This window comes from Elephas maximus, chromosome 1 (genome assembly GCF_024166365.1).
Source record: "Elephas maximus indicus isolate mEleMax1 chromosome 1, mEleMax1 primary haplotype, whole genome shotgun sequence".
In the NCBI taxonomy this organism is placed as follows: domain Eukaryota; kingdom Metazoa; phylum Chordata; class Mammalia; order Proboscidea; family Elephantidae; genus Elephas; species Elephas maximus.
In genome coordinates, this window is record NC_064819.1 from 101569218 (window position 1) to 101576604 (window position 7387).

Here is a 7387-nt window from a genome sequence, read left to right on the forward strand (position 1 = left end):
TTCATACCTGGGTACACACCATACCAAGGGTGTACACATGTCCACACAAGCACATACGCACACGGTCCCACCAACCTGAGCAGTAGGCAGATTTTCCTTCCAGTAGCTCTTTCAAGAAATGTACACCAGATGGAATCAAGTCTGCTACATGACTGAGCAGCCCCCACATCAGAAAGTCATAATCATTGAATCCATCATGTGGTGAAGCCCTGGCGAGGGCATGGCTCCTCGTCCTGCCTGATGGGCCGAGGAGGAACGTGTCCTCCTCTGGAGCAGAGAGCAGACATGGGTGGGCAGTTGCCAGGCAGTGGAGCCAAGAGAACAGATGGTAGCTGCACAGCCTCCTCCTAGCCCTGCTCCCTGGCTGCCAGGGAAGAAGCCGCAGGCGGCAAGGATCTGGTGGGCTCCTCCCTCCCTACACCAGGCCATACTGCACTTTGTCCTTTTGATGGGCTTTGGAGCAACACAGACCAGGCCCGCATCCTGCCCTGACTCCCCGCCTACTAGTTGTGTAACTTGGGCCGGGATGAATAGCTTCTCTGAGTCACCCTCTTTAGTGCCCTTACTAGAACCCTAACTTCATAATTCCAATTGCATGTAACCTTAACTCTGCTCCCAACTCCTAATTAGAAGGCAGCTAGCCTTACTTTATTAATCACAGCTTAGGAAGAACCCCTTGGGGAATTTTAGCAAATACCACACCTCCCAAACCTGCACACATACATTGTCTAGAAGACACTGTATCCTGTCTCTATCCATCTTGTATCCCTTGGGCTTTACCACTTCGGAGTGATCCCATCAATTTCGGATTGCCAATACCTGCGTCCCTTTGCGGGAGGGCCTTCTCTGAAGCTAGAAAAGGCTGTTCTGCCTGCAGAAGGCAGGCTCAGAGTGCTGGAGAATTAACAACTATTGTTAATAGTTGCCCACAACTATTGTTAATAGTTGCCCACAACTATTGACAGAGCTGGGTGTATCAATGCCCAGGCTCCTACCCCCTCAGGTAACATAACTTTAAGGTGTGATTTTATACTTTTCTCAGAGTTCCCCACAGGACTGAGCACCAATGGCTCCCAGTGATATGTGGTTTGATGACACACCCTTCATTGGCCACCTTGCCGCCCTGCAATGTTCTCTGCACCTCCCAATTCTTGTCTTAGGGTCAGCCTTTGGGGAAACCCAAACTAAGACACCAGCCTTAATCTCTCAACCCCATCACAGGCATCTAAGCCTTTTCCGCAATCATAACTGGTCCCTAAGCCACCAATTCTGCTTGGCATTCTAAATGCCTACTCCTGACTCCCTAGCCCAATCTCCCCAACTCTGGCTCCCAATTTCATCCTAATAATGAATTCTAACCCTTTATTTCCTAACCATTCCCCCTTCCTCAGATATCCTTGGCTCTTCTCATTGGGTTAGTTCTTGGAACCCAGTATGGCCACATGAGTCCAACTCATCCCTAGAAATTACCTCTGTGAAATTGAGCACGGGATCTAATGGGAAATTCCAGGCCAATACCTGGGGCTGGCAGAGCTCTAGGGCCACTGCTCTAGCTGCTTTTTCACCTCCAGACAGGAAATCATGAAGGCTAGGACACAAGGTCCTGGAGGATTCACCCCAGGGAACTGAGGGCTGGCACCCAGCCACAAGGGCTGGGCTGGCCTGTGGGGGCCAGGCCATTTATCTCAGAGCTGAGCTTGCCAGAGATGGGGTGGGATGAGGTAGGCTGAGGGGATGGTATTCCTCGCAGCTGCCTGACCCCCACCCCCTGCAATCTCCTATCTTTATGCTCCTCTCTCCTGTTCTTTTTTATTTCTAGGCAGCAACTAGAAGTCTCAAGAAAAAAGTGTCCATTTGCACAATCCAAACATTCCAGAAAATCAACCCATTGTCGTGGAGTCAATTCCAGCTCACAGTGACCCTATAGTACAGAGCAGAACTGCCCTAAAGCATTTCCAAGGCTGTAAATCTTTACGGAAGCAAACTGCCACATCTTTCTCCCTTGGAGCCACTATGGTGTTTGAACTGCCAACCTTTCGGTTAGCACCTGAGCACTTAACCACTGTGCCACCAGGGCTCCTCATTCAAACATTAACCAAAAGAAAAAAAAACCCACTGCCATCGAGTCTATTCCAACTCATAGCGACCCTACAGAAGTTTAATTCATCTATTTTCCCTGCAGTTAGATTTATAATCAAAAGGCTAAATAAAGTTAAAAGATAAATGACAAAGAAAAACTAATTTGATAAAGGGTTAATACTCTCAATAGCAACATTAATTAATATCTTGAACAAAATAATAATAAAAAAAAACACCCTGTAGAAAAACCAAGGACATAAACTGATAATGCACAGAAAAATAAATTCAAATTGAGATTCAAACGGTCTACGCATATTACATAGAATCATATACATGATATAAAAAAAATCTGAACCTTATTAATAACCAAAAATGCAAATTAAAACATCTGTGGGATGCCAATTTTTACTGATTAAATTGGCAACAATTAAAAAGAATAATGATACCCCAAGTCTGCTGTAGTGTAGGGAAATCTGCCTTCTCCTTCACTTAGACAGTGTAAATTGGTACAACCTTTCTGGAGGGCAGGTTGGTCATATAACAATAAAAAAAACCCATGGTGCTGCAATTCTTTTTCTAAAAAATTTATCTAAGACATTAATAGGACAAATGGACAAAGATGTTCATTGTAGACCTTAAGTGTCCTTCAAGACCTTTTCTAGAACTTGTTAATTGTCTGCCTCCACCCCTGAGGATTAGCACCACTGAGGCAGGAAACCTTATCTGTCTCTTTCCCCACTGCATCCTCAAAGCCTAAAATGGTGCCTAATACACCCTCTTCTCTTTTTCTTTTCGTTGTTGGTGAGTTGGCTCCTGACTCATGGTGACCCCATGCAAAACAAAATGAAATGCTGCCCAGTTTGCACCATTCCCATGATGGGTTGTGGATCAGACCACTACAATCCACAGGGTATTCATTGGCTGTTTTTGGAAGTAGATCACCAGGCCTTTCTCCCTAAAGCATCAGTTGCTGTGGACATGATTCCGATTCATGGCGACCCCATGTGTGTCAGAGTAGAACTGTGCTCCACAGGGTTTTTTAATGGCTGACTTCCAGGCTTTTCTTCTGAGGCACTTCTGGGTGGATGAGAACCTCCGATCTTTTGGATAGCAGCCAAGCATGTTAACTGTACCACCCAGGGACTCCAATAAAAAGCATAGCCCACTATAAATGTCTTCTATTACAAATGAGGAAACCGATGCATAGATAGGCTAAGTAACTTCTCCAAAGTCTCAGAGCTATTAGGTGGTAGATTTGAACTCAGGAAGCCTGACTTTATAGAGTCCATAATTCCAGCTACAAGACTATACTGCAAAACTGTGTGCACAGATATGGAAGAGGTTCATGATATATTTCAAACTGAAAAAAAAAAAAAACAAAAAAAACCAGAGTCCACTGAGTGTTGTATGACCCCACTAATATAGCCATAAATAAATGAAACGGCTGGAAGGCTATACACCGAACTGTTAACAAAGGTATCTCTGGGAAGGGGAATTAGGGAGAACTTTTTGCTTTATCGTAATTTGAATTTTTTCCCCACAAAGGTCAAGTATTTCTAAGAAAAACAATATTTCCATTCTTGAAAGGAAATTTAAAAGTCAGTAAAATCAAATTTCACACCAAGATGGGTACAAGCAGCAGGGAAATCAGCAATTGCTTCATGAATATGAGGACCATGGGACGTGAAATGGCAGCATTTTTTCCTCTCCTCCCCTCTCTTCCCCCTTGCACTCTTCGTTTTATTTAATTTATTTTTAGTTTCCTGAGAAGGGCTGAAGATGGTATGCTTGGTTACCCTTCTTTTCCCTTGGCTTTGAGTTTATCTATGCCAACTGGACCATAAGTGACTAAAGGAATCAAGTGCACATCAGAAAACTCAAGGGCCGGAAGGAACCTTAGAGAGGGCCTGGTTCAGTAGCTTTCAAACTACCCCCCACTGCCTGGAAAACCAAACCACCCAAGTGAGGAAGGAGAACAGAAACTAGACTTTTTGGCTTGAAAACTACTCTCATCTAATCTAATGCTATCATTTCACACAAGGGGAAATTGAGGCTTGGAGAGACGGGTGAAGATGATACTCACGTCTTTTGTTCTAGTCCACCGTTCCACACGTGCCTGAGTCCACGCAGGTCACTTGGGTGGGTGTTTTCTGGACTTTCAGAGGCTGAACAGCTCCTGAATTAGGTAATAGGACGTGGTGTGACTGGGCAGAGATTCTGCCTACTGCCCGGGTGAGAGGTGCCCCTACTTTCTCTTTTTCGTAAACCCAAGGCACTTAAATTATTAAAACTGGTTCCCATTCTCCCCAGAGGCCCAGGGTTCTTTGTCCCCACTTGTGGATCAGGGTCAAGGATCACAAGAAAGAAGAGCTGGGGGAAATAACTCAGTGGCAAGGCAAGGAGCATTTCTTAAGCACAGAGGTGGGCTGGGATTAGGTTTGAGCTCTGGGATTAAGTTTTACAGATAATATTAGGATTAGGATTAACACTGAGAATTTGGATTGAACACTGGGGTTACTATCAGGTTAGAATGAATCATAATGATGGAAGGGTTTGAACTGGGGTTAGGTAGAGTTGTGGGATCAGAGCTGGAGGATCACCTCTGTCTCAAACCTCCACAAGCTTCTTTTTCACATGTTTTCCAGTGCTAAGGTTCCTTTCGGACTCTTACTGAGAAAGCACTCCTTGTAAGCCCCTGCTCTTGAGTCACACCAGGTTCTTTCCCTTTCAACCTCAGTTGCCACCTTAAGAGCTGTTGCTGCTGAAGCATTAATATTATCCTTTAGTAGGCCCTACTGAGTACATAGATGGCTCCTTTTTGGCCAATGATGATTGCAAACTACCCCCAAGAGTCACATCACAGGTTCACCTGGAATGTAATCCACACCGGAAAATGGTCGAGACAATTATGTCCAAAGCACTTCTTCCAATTACCCCCATACTTTGGTCCCCTAATTTGATGTTGCCCTGAAAGTTTATGTCTTCTGAGCTTTCAGCCAATTAAGTGGGCATGTTATAGAAATCGGTTCAAGGGCTCTTCAGAAAAAGACCTTGGGAACTAAAAGAGCTAGCTGGTTTGGGAGCATCACAAGAGGAAGCAGATGTGCACAGGGTCTCATTTCACAACTCACAGGGACTTTCAGTGTCTTCTAAGGAAGGTGGGTTGCTAACCCAGACACTCCCCCAGGGTAGTCTTTGTAGGAATGCCAATTAATATGAGTCTCACATTGATTAACAAATTATTGTACTTTTTTACTCATTCAACAAATATTTACCGAACAGCTACCAAATGTGCCCTGGGCATTGTGTATGTAGCAGTGAACAAAACGGACATGATCTTTGGAGATACACAAATATTTAATTATAAATAGTGGTAGGTGCTATAAAAGAAAAAGGAGTCATGTAAGAGAATAAAAATGGGGCCACATAATTTTGAATGGGGCCAGGGATCAGTGTTCTCTGAGGGAGTACCATTTAACTTTAAGCCTGAAATAGTTTGAATAGAAGTTAGTCAGTTGGACAATGAACCCAAATTCTTGAACATGTCTATTGTTCTTTATGCTTTTGAGTTTCAGGCTGCAATTTATTCCTTTTTGGTCTGTGGTAGACAGCTTTTGGAATCATTGCCATGAACATAACTGGCCTTCCTTGAGACCCTCAGGCCACAAGGATGGGCCTCTGGTAACCATGTTTGTATTAAAGAGCCTTGACTACACACTGTTCTATTGGCCAAAGCCGACTGTACCAAGAGTAGGCACCTGACTTAACCTGGATCCGTCAGGTTCTTTCTACTGGCAACTGGGATTCATAGATGCTAGTTAATCTATGTTGGTTTCCTGAAGTGAGGATGAGTAAGTTTGCACAGTCATGTTCTATTGTGTTCCCAGAGAACCAGTGAAAGCGGGTCCGCAGAGAAGGATGAAGCAGCTCTGTAACGAGAAGCAGAAATAGAAGAACACGTAACCAGACCGAAAAAGATATTGAGAGAATAGCCACTTGGCTTCTTGATGGTATTTTAGGTATTTCCAGTCCTTCATGAGATCTTGTTGCTTTCTGTGCATCTTGGATTCTATTTCCTTCAAAATTTTTGTTTTTTTTTTTAATCTTGAGGAAATTTAAGTAGGTTTCTGTTACTTGCTGACAGAAGAGCCCTGACTAAAATAGTAGGTTTTTATCAGATTAGCTCTACTCTAATCCTGGCCCTTTTGGAGCTGGGTTTCAAAAGAAGAGACAAGATTGAGTGTATTGGTGGTTCAGTGGTAAAATTCTCACCTTCTATGCGGGAGACTAGGGTTTGATTCCTAGCCAATGCACTGCAGCAGAGCCGTCATCCGTCTGTTAGTGGAGGCTTGCGGGTTGCCATGATGAACAGATTCCAGTGGAGCTTACACTAATGTAGACCAGGGAGAAAGTTCTGGTAGTCTACTTGTGAAAAATCAGCCACTGAAACCCCATGAATCATAAGGCATGATCCTCTGGACCATGGGGTTGTCATGAGTCACGGGCTGTCTTGACAGCTGCTAACGACACAACAACAATGTAATGGAGGTGATATGGACCATGGGGTTGTCATGAGTCACGGGCTGTCTTGACAGCAGCTAACGATGCAGCAACAATGTAACGGAGGTGATATGGACCATGGGGTTGTCATGAGTCACGGGCTGTCTCGACAGCAGCTAACGACGCAACAACAACGTAATGGAGGTGATACAGGCAGAGGAAGGACGGACCATTTTTGCCTTGGCAGAGTTTGGGAGGGATCATTATTGAAGAAGTCACATGCTCCTGGAGGGGCAGTGGGAGCGTGCTGGGTTAATGAGAGGACGGGCAGTTGGGGCAGAGGACGAAGGCACAGAGACGTAAGAAAGCAAGGAATGGCAACTAGTGGCTGAAGTGCAGGGTACACGGAACAGAAGAGTAGGAAACGAAGTCTGAGAGGAAGATTGGAACCAGATTATCTAACTTCTTATATGTAGGGAGTTTGCACCAGCTGCTAAATGCTATGTTTTATTAATCTCCTTAGCCTCCAGAAAGGGTTTAGGAAATGTCTTATACATACTGGGAACTCAAATACTTGATGAATATAACTGGCAAACAGGCAGGCAAGCAGGTTGTAGGAATGACAGTGACTTTTTATATTAAGATTTCTTTTGGTTTTAGGGTTTCCTTTTTTTCCATATATAAAAGGAAACCATTAAGATGTCAATACAGAATCTCACCTCGTTAAGTGCTATAAGTCTCTAATGAATGTGACAATTTTATGTCAGTTTAAGGGAAGACTCAAGGGCAACATGAGTCCAATGAGAGC

The 7387-nt window shown here is 44.1% G+C and overlaps 1 long non-coding RNA gene across 1 annotated transcript in view; it reads right to left on the minus strand.

Annotated features, from left to right (window-relative positions):
- Nucleotides 1-4271, minus strand: part of LOC126079861 (uncharacterized) — a 92664-nt gene extending 88393 nt beyond the window's left edge. Inside the window, exon 1 of the long non-coding RNA XR_007518256.1 lies at nt 4163-4271. This is a non-coding gene — a long non-coding RNA (uncharacterized LOC126079861). The remainder of the gene's footprint in view (nt 1-4162) is intronic.
- Nucleotides 4272-7387: the final 3116 nt, after the last annotated feature.